Raw genomic sequence first — 12,798 nt, forward strand, 5'->3', positions numbered from 1 at the left:
TGAGGGGGAAATATTGTAAAAATTAAATTCTTTGGGTAAATTTTCAAAACCACCTAGGTGATTTTAGGGGCTTTTGGAAAAAATTATTTCATAATAAAAAAATTAATTCATAGTTATTTCTCTGCTGCCCAAGACCCTCCTGAATTTGAAGAGTGTAGAATTTCCTCTTAAACTTCTCCCTGCCTGAGGCCAGGATGAGCAAGATCCACTGCAGTTCCAATGATAGCTTTTGTAGACCTAAAATTTATATGATTTAAAGTGTGATATCTTGCAAGCATTGAGGGCCAGAGATGGAAGTTTTATATCTAACACTTGGAAAGGCCTGAGATAGCTTTTCTTTATACAAAAAGCCAGTTATTTTAGGTAATTTTTAAACAGTTTTTTGCCATTTGAAAAATCGCTTGACTATCACTCAGTAATTATCTTGTTCTGTTCATAGAATCATAGACTTTAAGGTCAGAAGGGATTGTTATGATCGTTTATTCCCTCTAAAGCATCTGGCAGTGACCACTGTCAGAAGACAAGGTATTGGGCTAGATGAACCATTGGTATGGCTCAGTTTGGCTTTTCTTATGTTCTTGCAGATTCCTGTAAAGTTGGACTTACAGTAATTAAGGCACTTGCTTTTCAGGTGGAAGAACATGAAATACTTTTTTTTAAAACCACTATAAAAAGATTTATAAAATACATTTTCTGTGACATATATGCTTTCTTTATAGGCTATGAGGGATAGTAAGAAATAATGATTTTTATCAGAGCCCTTTTGAGATGACTACACAGCTCACCCCTTAGTTATACGTCTGTTTCAAACTCAGGTTGATAAAACCCTTATACCACATCACATCATCATGTTTCCCCCATATATATTATAGACACATTATAGTCAGCAAAGTCATTTATGATTCTTCCTTTCTCTCTCTCTCTCTCTCTCTCTGTATATGTCAACCATTATATTATATTTATATATAACTAAATTTTGTGGTCACCTTTAAAAAATAAATAAGATTTTGTTTGCTCTGTAAAGAAAATTCCTTCTGACTTGAGTTGAAACTTTCCTATGCAATGAAAGTTATGAGATGGGTACACAAGGCCTCATAATAGATGGCACATATGGTCAGTTTAAGGCTCTGATTCTCCAGAGGAATCTGTGCAGGCTGTTGTTTATCTGCACCGCTCTAGACTCCCATTTTCTTCAGTGGGACCACACTAAACTGGATTCCATTGCACGACTGGGACCTAGGTTTGGGATTTACAGTAAGAACACAGGACTTTTTTTTAACTTTACAGAATTAACAAGAGCAATTTTAAAACCAAACAGATTTGTACAACCAAGAAAAAATTGCTAAATGAAGATTAAATTGTAAAAAGCATGAAAAATTAAGCCATAAGGCATTCAATAGTATGTATTTAAACAGCAAAGCCAGTCCATTAGCAAAGAAAAGTTACTTCTGTTGTAAAGTTGATAAAGACATTTTATTTTGACTGTTAAAGCTCTTTCCACTGTGTTGCTATCGATTCTGTTAAAAGAGCAGAAAATACAAAATTTTGCAAAGACTAAACAAAGATAGGACAATGACCTACTGTAAATAATGAAATAGATGAAGTGTTTGAGAACAAATCTTTTGTCACAAAATTTTTAAAGAATGCCTGTTACAGATTTATGTAATGGGGATTATTGCTAAATATAGAGCAGAGGTAGGCAACCTATGGCACGTGTGCCGAAGGCGGCACATGAGCTGATTTTCAGTGGCACTCACACTGCCTGGGTCCTGGCCATTGGTCTGGGGGACTCTGCATTTTAATTTAATTTTAAATGAACCTTCTTAAACATTTTAAAAAACCTTATTTACTTTACATACAACAATAGTTTAGTTATATATTATAGACTTATAGAAAGAGATCTTCTAAAAACATTAAAATGTATTACTGGCACACGAAACCTTAAATTAGAGTGAATAAATGAAGACTCGGGACACCACTTCTGAAAGGTTGCCGACCCCTGATATAGAGTATTACAGACTAGAGACACAAATACAGTTCAATGTGGAAATGTTAAAATACTAACTTCAATCGGCTGTCAAGCAACACTCAGGAGTAGAATTATACTGGGAAAGGAGCAAGATTCAGCTCTTCTTGTCTGGAAGGACAGATCAGCCTTTGATATAGATTAGGAGAAGAAAATAGAGGAGGGAACCTACTGTATGAAAAATAAACAATTTAAACATAAAAAATACAATTTACAGGTTCCTAAACCCTTTGTCATATGCTTTATATTAGAATAAATATGAAATCAGAAATCAGAAAGTCCAAATAAATAACTTTTACAATAAATCAGTGCCATTTATGATTGTATTTTGATTATGTGGATACATCCCCAGAAACTGTATTAAGTGACCACCTAATTATATGCAATATACACATCAGTCATGGTCATAGCGAGTCTAAGCTGGATCTGAAAGAGTGACTTAGAGATGCAAGGTTCTTTAAATCACATTGCCAATCCCTGAATCATCACCAAGTAATTTTTTTTCAGAGAGCTCTACATTCTCCTATGAAAACCTTAGTAAGAACAAGAATGAAACTTTAGAAAAAGATATGTTTATTGTGCCAGGTCTTGTCAAGACAAGTTCCAGAATTTGAATGGTTTCGGATGGGGAAAAGAGAGACCATAAGGCAAATAGTCTGTGTATTATCCCAGCTGCTGAAATTAATGTTTTGTCTGAACATACAAAAAACAGTTAATGAAAATGTATTGTATTTTTAATTGTTTTTAATTAAATGTTTAATACATGTGTATGTTTGGGTAAAATGAATTGGTAAAATGAAGTTATGGCTCAATCTTGAAAAGCACTGAGTGCATTTTGGGACGTGCTGGACCCCTTCAGATGCCATTGAAGTGTATGGGATTTCTGTCCTGAGTAAGAAGTTTGCAGGACTGGGCCTCGCATTAGTCAGCATCGCTACATGAAACTGGAAGTACCAGCAATCTCGCAAGAGAGCCTTTTCTCTTTTTGGTATGCCTAGCCTGATTTCTAGACCAGAAAGGCATAGAGCACTATCTTAACTTCTGGACGTTTATCCATAATGGATCTATGACTCTTTTGAGATTTACTTTTTACTATACTTTAACCACCAACTATTGTTCAGAGTGACTCCAAACCATAAAACTTATAAAGCTTGAAATTTTTGCATGAAACATAAAAAAATCTGGAGTATATGGCCTGTGGGAGAGTAAGTACTAGGGTTAATTTATAACTTAAGCAAATTAATCTATAAAAAGAAGAAAAGCTCTATAAGAAATAGGTTAACAGATGACAACCAAAAAAAAAGAAAAAAGAAAAAAAAAGACTGATAAAAGATACCTGAACTTGTTTGGTCCCAGTGATTTTATGACTAAGGAATTCAATTATAGGTGTGTTGGGAGTAGCAAATCACAATTCTGTAAATTACTAATGAGACAGAAAGATCTTTATCATATTCTGTAAGTGTTCACATGCAAAGTTCAGTCCTGCCCTCTGTAAATAAACGCTTAGCACCTAGACTGTGCTCCTTTGCAGAAACTCAATGTCACAACAGTAGGAACAGAGGTATAACTTGGGCTGAATCATTTTTCAAACATGCCAGCAGGTATACAATACTCTACTCTTAGAGATGAGGTGAGCGAACAGATGGCTTTTCCTTTCTGTGGGCTAGTGATTTTCAACTTTGGATTTAATTAATTTAATATTATTAGCATTTTCTAGAAACTGCAAAGAAGAGACAGAACCTTCTTTGGTGGTTCCTTCTTTGGGGGTGGTCCAAGACTGTGGAATGAACTAAGGACCATCATAAATCTCACCACCTTCCATTCCAAGTGCAAGGTGCATTTCTTTGACCTTGCCTTCTATAAGCACATAGCAACAGGTATATTTATTTAATAATTTTTTAAAAAAATCCTACTAGAAACACTCGATTGAACACATTTCTCCCTCTCTGGAGAGGATGAATTAACAAACAACATGTGACAGATGTGTAATCATGATGTTTAATGGACTACTTGGAGGCGCTCAGATACTGCGTTGATGAGTGTGGTATAAAAACTTATATAGAATAGAACTAACAAATTGAATTCAGGATACATATAACATCAGTGTACCATGGAGATGCATTAAGTGAATCACACAAGGCTGGATTTATTTAGCCTGTGTTCCATATTCTATTAGAGAGTTTTAACCCACTAATTTAAATAATGAGTCTTTATTTACCCAAGGAAGGCAAATTGGCCTCAGATCGATTGCAAATTAACTCCTAGGGCCTGCAATCCAAATTGTTTTAAGGGCTGCCTGCTACTTGATTCTTACAGCAGTAAATTATCTCTTGTCAGTCATTTAAAGAGGAAGGGCAGTTTCTGGAAAAGCAAATATAATTAGCTGAGACCCACAGTCCAACTGCACAGTAGTTGCAGGAAAGCTTTAAGGGACCAAGCCCTGTTTGCCCTAATCACACAGGAAATCAGTGGGACAACTCACATGACTAAAGAGAGAAGGATTTCACTCAAATATGCAGTTTTGTGTAAATTCACATATTCTTCTAATTATAACTTTCCGAATGATTCATAGGCTGCAGAGTGGAGGGGCCATGCAAGCCATAGCTTGACCACTTTTTGGCCATAATGGTGGGCCAACTGGGCCAAATATGAGTGAGTGATGTTGCGACCTGCTGCAGCAACACTGAGGCACCACAGCCCTGTATGCAGGTTGCAGCACTGCTCACTCAAATTTGGACAGGATGGGTGCAGGGGCTTATGGGCCAGCAACATCAGGCTGCTGGTAGTGGAGTTGGGGGGATCTGAGGGGAAGAAAGTCAGATGGGGTGGGAGGCACAAATCTATACACACACACACACACACACACACACACACACACACACACACACACACACACACACACACACACACACACACACACACTATAAATGGCACTCTGCAGCCCCATCAATTAGAGAGTCTCAGACCTTTGAGACAAACTGGGTTTCTCTAAACTTCTTTGAGGTGGGACTAGAGTTCTTTCATTCTTCTTTTAATTACTGTGTAGCCAGAATATTCAGATATCATAGAGATGAGTATATATAATAAATATCTAGCAAGATAGGTGGTGATTCATAGCCAGTGTATTAATTTAACAATCTTATTCCAGGATATTAAACGCTTAAGTTAACCATTTACTATATTTCACCATTTGGTACATTATGCTATTTACTTAACGTGGTATTTATGGTTGGGGAGATCAGTTATGTGCCTTAAATGCCCAAAAGGCAAAATATTTAATTTTTTTAGCTATTCTTTTATTGACCTGCTAACTTTATTTTCAGCAAGCAAGTTACTCTATCCTGAAAAACAATTTGAATGATCAAGAGCTGCTAGATTTTACAGTCTTGATTTGCAAAAACCAGAGGTTACAAATACAGACATTTCTGATATAAGCAGCACTGTTAAAAGTTAAATTTATTTCATATTTATTTCTCCACCTACATAGGTTCTACCGAAAAGTTTAAAATCAACAGTGATTAAAATAAAGTTGGGTCCAGTGGTCCAGGGAGAGCAAACACCACTATCATAAAATAAGCAAAGAAAAATAATCCTGTTTGTACAGTGCCTAACACAAAGAAGTCCCAATCTTGACTGGGACCTCAAGACACAGTGAAAATTAGAGTAATGCAAACTGGCCAAAGATGAACTGCTTCAAATAAAAATGCCCTACACAAAACATTGGCGACAGCTAGGAAGTGCAGACATAGGGTCTGATCCAATTTCCAGTGAAGTCTTTGCAAAGAGCCACTCCATTGGCTTTAAATTGGAGGTAGGTTGTACCTACAGTTAGGGAGGGTTTTTATATAAATCATCAAACTGAAAGTCCCTGGCATGATTTGCATAAAACCACAGTATACAAAGTAAGGCCATCCTAGCAGACTTCATAAACCTTTGAGAGATATAAAATGAGAGATGGTCACTTCAGTACAATTGGCCTAGATCATTAAAAACTTCATTCCTCATTCACTGGCCACTGTTGGAAGACAGGATACTGGGCTAGATGGACCTTTGGTCTGACCCTGTATGACCGTTCTTATGTTCACAAGATCTTGAACTGAATTCATTTGCTGATCAGCAATCAGTGGAGGTCAGTGGAACTGGATGTTACCAGTTCCTTGTTCGCAAAACAGAAGAGGCATTGAGAAGCTGAATTTTCTAACTCCTGAATTTTTCAGATTAGTTTCACAGTTAGGAATGAATTACAGTAATCCGTTAGCGTGGAAATACTGAGAGCATAAATATAGTCTGAGTGGCAAAGTTCATGTTATAGAAAAAAAGAGTGGTATTGGAGAACATGGAGATGATAATAGGCACTCCAGACTAGCGTCATAAAATGGTTTTTCAGACAGAACAATGAATACCAAAAGTGTCTGACAACCAACAGCCTCAGCCCTCTGAATAGTAGGACCCCAGAAGCCTAGAAGGTTCCTCAAAACTTAATGTCAGGCAATTTAGGTACTGCAGTACCAAAAAAAAAATGAAGAAGAAGAAACAAAAAGTGTGTATGTGAGGGTGGGAGGGGCGTTTAAAGGATTCAAGGAAATACTCTTGTCATGTTTTTGGGAAAGGGGGGTTAGTTAACATACCGCATGACTTTCCTCTTGACCTCCAAGAATGCTTTGGATGTCTCTCAAGACCACAATGTTGTCTGTTCTGTACAAATATATGGAAGTCCTCTTTCTGTAAGTTGCCATTGCTGTTTTCCTTATCTGTGAAGGAAGCAAGCAACTCCCACTGGGGACATTTCATGATAACTTGATCTTAAAATAAGAAATATAAGGGAAAGGTCATATCCTAGTAAGTTGTGCATACCTAAATTCCCATGGAGCTTCAAAATTATGCTGAATGACTGGGGCACTAACAATTTTCCAACAATGTGTTATTGAACAGTTTCCAGTGAGTGACTTTAGTATGCCAAAACAATAAGTGAAATGAAGATATGATTGATTGGCAGGACATAGCATCCAAGTCTGCCCTTAGATTTATCTGGGCATCTCCCATTCATGATTCTGGGTTTTTATCTTTAGAGTTTCTGTCTTCCTCTTCCCTCTTCTCCAATGAAGATGACTGCCAGAAGCCCCTTTAGCTTTCTTTGAGTCTTGGTGTAAGGCTGTTGAAGTCAATGGGAGATGTGTCTCTTTATCTGACAAAAGAAAATGAGAAAGGCATTCTAGCATAAGTAATGGAATCAGCAGCAACTTTTCTTACTTTAATTGAGAGGATGAGTCTTGTAAGGAAGTTATTTATCATGTAACCCAAACTGGAAATAGCAGCCTAATCCTTCCAGTCAAATAGTTTCAGTTGTGTTGTAAGAGGATCCTGCTTATATCAAGGTGCTCTTCTTTTGAGATGCATTTTCTTTTTCTCTACAGGCAGAGGTCCACAGTGAGGGCAGGGCTGATCACCTCCTCGTATGTATCAAACTGTCTGCACGTGCTTCTGATTTAATCATCTACCATGTGTATTTCTACTTTGCTTTATGAGGTGTATTAGTGTACTGGTTCTGCAAGTTTTGGCACTCATACATAACTAGTTGAAGTTGTTACAGAGAGGGTTGTTTATTTGTTTTGTTTTTAGGTGTACACCACCAATGTGAATTTTAAGACTTGCAAGATTCCTAGAGACACTTTGTTTGCAATCATGTGTAAAACCTCCCTTTGTGGTGCATTATTTCTGTGCTATCACAGATCTGAGAATAAGTACCAAACTAACTGTATCTTTCGTAATCACCTTCTGTAGTGACTTCAGTTGATTTAAATGACAATATTTACTTTTAAATTCTGTCATTTTTATGATATATTTTCTCTTCCTTTAAGTTTAACTCCAGCGCAAAGGGTTTAATGTTCCATTCTCCTTCACTCAATTCAGGTTAATTGGAAAAATTCAAGATATGTGAGGTGAACTATGTCTCTTAGGTGTAAGTTATTCGCTGAAAGATATCTGAAGGTGTGGAACTCAGTTCTCTGAATGCCATGCACCACAGTTGGTGCAGTTGGTATCAATACATGTGTAACCTTTTCCCACAGGAACTACTGCACAGGAATGTTTTTGTCAAAGTGGTTAACCATTGATTGGCTCAGAACAGAGATTCAATGGAGGAGGCCCATGATATGCCTGGCTGTGCTCGCCATCAGGGTTTAAATATGGTATGTCCTGGTATTGACCAAAAGGTGCACAAGTCTCCTAAGCAATAAAAAAACACTGGGTGAAATCTCAGCCCCATTGAAGTAAATAGGGATTTTGCCATTGACTTAAGTTGAGCCAGGCTATCACCACAGGTGTATTATTGTCTTGTCTGAATAAGTGAACATATGATATATAGCTATGTAATGTAGTACAGTGCTTCTCAAAGCCGGTCCACCACTTGTTCTGGGAAAGCCCCGGTAGTCCGGGCCAGTTTGTTTACCTGCTGCGTCTGCAGGTTCAGCTGATGGCGGCTCCCACTGGCCGCGGTTTGCCAGTCCAGGCCAATGGGGGCTGCAGGAAGGGTGGTCAGCACATCCCTCGGCCTGCGCCGCATCCCGCAGCCCCCATTGGCCTGGACCGGCAAACCACAGCCAGTGGGAGCCATGATCGGCCAAACCTGCGGATGCAGCAGGTAAACAAACGGGCCCGGACCGCCAGGGGCTTTCCCTGAACAAGCGGCGGCCTGACTTTGAGAAGCACTGATCTAGTATATGCTTCTGAACTATGGACCAGACCCTATGCCAGTTTACACCAGCAGAAGACAAACCCATAGTTCAGATGTTCTCCGAATATGAGTATCATCTGTACTGAACAATTTTACATGTTGTTGCATGCACACACTCTGCAAGCTCATCTAGTACAATGGAGGGGTGCCTGGATGAAGAGGGCAAGTGGATACATGAAAAGTTTCTTTTTGTGAACCTGGGGAAGGCAGGAGTCTCTGTTTGGTGGCTAGGGGTTGTAAAATTAGGATTGGGCCCCTTTCCATGTTCCCATTTTTAGGGAAAATATTCAGAAGTAGTAAGTGAAGTTAAGCATGAGAGATGGACCAAAACTAGGCCCTAAATTCCAAACCTATTCCAGTTTGGATGGTGTGACATTATATGCAGGATACTCAGAACTGTGAGCCTGACTGTGCACTCTGCACTGGGCACCTCCCTGACTCACTGATCATTTCATACAATTTAAAGCAAACACAAGCTGTTTAATTAACAATTGATTTTAAAGAAGAATAAGGAAAAATGGGAAAGGGTAAAGGAAAACACATCACCCTGCTCTGTGGCAGGGAACATTACAAACTGTCTCTGGAATGTCAAGGCACTTCACAGTCTGTTCATTGTAGGTCCCAGGTCTCCTTCTGAGGCCCTGGCTGTGCTGCAGAGATGCTGCAGGTTGAATACTTGCAATGGTGGTGGCCACACACCTCTGGGCTTTAAGTGGTGGGACCCTTCTTCCCAGAGTCAGCCCCCCGTCAGGTTAAGATCCCCCTCTCAGTCCGGTCTGCAAGGACCCTTGGTTGAGGGTGTCTTTCTGCTCTGGGCCCTTTGCCCAAGGTCCCCCCTTGGCTGGCCTCAGTTGCTCATTACACCTGCCTCTGTGGCTGCAGCTCTGCTCCCAGCACAGGATCTGCTCTCTCCCTGGGCCGTGTCTCTGGTTCTGTGGCTACAGCTCTGCTCCCAGCACTGACCTGCTTCCTGGGCTGCTTTTCTGGCCCCTCTGGATCTGGCACAGCTCTGCTTCCCAGCTCAGCTTGGGTCCCTGCTTTCTCTTTAGCTTTACCCCACTCTGTCTTACCCAAGCAATTCCAGCTCACATGGAGGACAGGACCCCCCAGCCTCCTGACTCCCTGATTAGCCTGCCCGCTCTGTCATTCAGGCTGACTTGGAGCGCTGGCCTCTTCCCATTGTTCCTGGTGACTGTCGGTCTCAGAGTCCTGATTTCCCATCGACCCTTCCCCTTTCAGTACTGGGAGCTAGCCAACCAAAACACCCCAACTGAATGTTAGTAAGGGGGCAACAGTCCCCTTACACAAGTAAAACAAAACAAATACAATACATTCTACTGACTGAAATTTAATTTCATCAAGTTACAATCTTAGTCTAAACAGATTTCTCACATCAAGTTTCCAGCAGCTCTTGCTTTTCAGGCCATGAAGATTCAGCCTTCATAGGCTCAGAGCCTGATGTACCCTGTCATCCCCTCAGCGACGAATAATTAAAAGGTCTTTTTGCTTCCCTTATATTGCTCAATGTCCATTGTCTCTGCCTCAAGAGCAGGAACTCTTCCTGGTGTGCAGATTCTGTCCCCTGGCATTATTGTTAAACAGGTTTCTCCCTGCTCGTTTAGTTTGATGGCTTTGTTTACATTATATGCAAATATGCTTCTATTCTCCTGTGCTTATAACTAAATCAGTAAGACAGGTAAACACACATTCCTTTGTCTAGGGCACACTAGATTCATGCACTGCATCCCAAACACATTTTAAGAACGTATTTTCAGCGCCCATCTAGAACTCTTTGTATAGAATACATACCTACATCACATAATTATTTTTGGGACCAGCATGTAACTAGTTTATATATGGTACCTTACATGATACCTTTGCGATATATATTGTGATAACAGTACATTGGGGCACAGCCCTGATGAGAGTCATGGTATGGTGTGCCCTCTACCAGCTGGTATTGAGGGGCTCTCAGTGTCACAGATGGTGAGGTAAAGTTTGACCAATTCTGTCCTTGCTCTTACTGTGCTCCTGGTCTTGTTCCTACATTAGACCCAACCGTCTGGTGTGGGGTCAACTAAACTATTGCAAAAAAAGTCTGTTCTTGTGGAATTTCTGTGTGTGAATTGAGATAATACAATTAGAGCAGGCATACTGGCCGTACTACCCAAAGGACAGGATGTGCTAGGTTTGGGAGGCAGCCTGCTTCTAAAGACCCAATTTTGGATTTGAGATAGTTCAGAAAAGTTTAATTGGGAGTTCTGCATGTGAAAAGAATGCAGTAAATGTCCTATTCCTGACATTTAGCTCTACATTACAGTATATTGCATTTGTTGTCATTCAGAGGTCTGTTATGAATTTATTTTTTGCTATAATCTCAATTTTAAATATATTGTAATCTGATAACAGTTCTTTGAGTAGAAATCAGTGTTGTTGGAGTTCAGTCATTTGCATTGTAATTTTGGTTCAAATTAATTTGAAATTTGCAAACTTGATTTTTGTTTAGGTTGGGAATAACTACAGGAGCAAAGAGGGGAAAAATCTGTTTTTGAACTATTTCTGAACAGTAAAACGCCACAGTAACACATCCTGAGTGCAGTAATACATCCCACCAACCACATGATATTTAGCTATTCATAGGCATGCTTGAAGGGTTACAAAAAGTCACAATAAAAACTTTTAGTTCCTCATATGATATTTGCTTACCTAGAAAATAAATCCAGTTGTAAAATTACTGAAGCATAACAACATAATTTATTGCATACTGCCAAAATGAACTGAGGAAAATTATTTAAAACTACAGCATTTTAGTTCCTAAGGATTCCAGACTATATGGACCACATTCCAATTTATAGTTCAGAATTTAAACAATATAAAAGTTACAAACTTACCAAGATTGTGATAATGCCTTTATATTTAATTGTTCAAAAAAAGAATGTATATTGATATTAATTGTGATTACATCTAGAAAATGTTAATGTGATTTTTTTTCTATATGCAGACTTACGCTCTTTTAGTAAACTTTCTGGAAAAACATGAAAATGTGATTAAGCTTTTTATTGCTATAAATATGTATAGCATATTAAGCTAAAAGATCTGCTGTTATATGTCTTGTTGGATGACTTAGAAAAGGAATTTTTAATGCAATTTTAAATATATAAGAGGCAAGGAGATGACAAGAGCACATGATACAGGGAAAGGAACTGAAATTTACCCGATCTGTTTCTTTCTCTCCTTTTATTGCTGATAAAATTCAGTGTAACAACCCTGTTTATACCACTATAGTTAGTGTTTTATCACCACTTAATCATTTTTCCTAATTTCATGGAGTTAGAATTTGACTATAACACTTTTCACTGGGTTGAAATGTGGCAAATAAAGTCAAAGCCAGTAAGCAAATACTTGGTTGTTTGTATCTTTAAAGAAAACAGAACAAACTTAATGTGGACTAGTACCTTTTGGATATTTTCTAAGAAATACAGGTAGGGAAGATGAATGGTTCAAAGACCTGGTAATAGAATATGTAGCTTTTTACCTCAAGGCCACTGATACAAATCCTGACAGGCTGCTACTGAGAACTTAGTGGTTGTGGTCCTATTCCTATAGGCAGGTATCCACCTCTCATTTGTGGCTTTGGAGAGTCCCCTGATGAAAATGGACATGGTGACTAAACTGTCCTGCAGAGTTTTTCTATCCAAGGTTAGGGTTGAGGGACATTTCAGAGTCCCTACAATATTTATATACACAATACAAAGAGTCATTGAAATGTATTTTAGGCAGACATGCCAACTTTCCTGAATTAATTGTGAGAGATGTGATTCTGAAGTAAAATTAAGCCTGGCTCAAGATCTCGTGATAGAACAAAATGTCAGATTTTTTTTTCCAACTGTGGCTGGAAACAAAAATCCTAACATTTAAGAGTTGTAAACCAAGATCATGAGTCAGATTTCATAATTTTACTTAGAAATTGCTGTCAGCCCCAGACAGCCAGGGCCACTGCTGTCAGCCCACCCTGGGCGGACAATGGGAGCCCTAGGTG

General features: G+C 38.9%; 1 protein-coding gene across 1 annotated transcript in view; it reads left to right on the forward strand.

Annotated features, from left to right (window-relative positions):
- PPARG (peroxisome proliferator activated receptor gamma) overlaps positions 1 to 12,798 on the forward strand; it is a 119,247-nt gene that overhangs the window by 13,716 nt on the left and 92,733 nt on the right. The window contains 1 exon segment of the mRNA XM_030570807.1: positions 7,441 to 7,479. The gene's annotated coding sequence lies outside the window, so the exon portion shown is untranslated.

The sequence above is a fragment of the Gopherus evgoodei genome, chromosome 7, assembly GCF_007399415.2.
Source record: "Gopherus evgoodei ecotype Sinaloan lineage chromosome 7, rGopEvg1_v1.p, whole genome shotgun sequence".
In the NCBI taxonomy this organism is placed as follows: domain Eukaryota; kingdom Metazoa; phylum Chordata; order Testudines; family Testudinidae; genus Gopherus; species Gopherus evgoodei.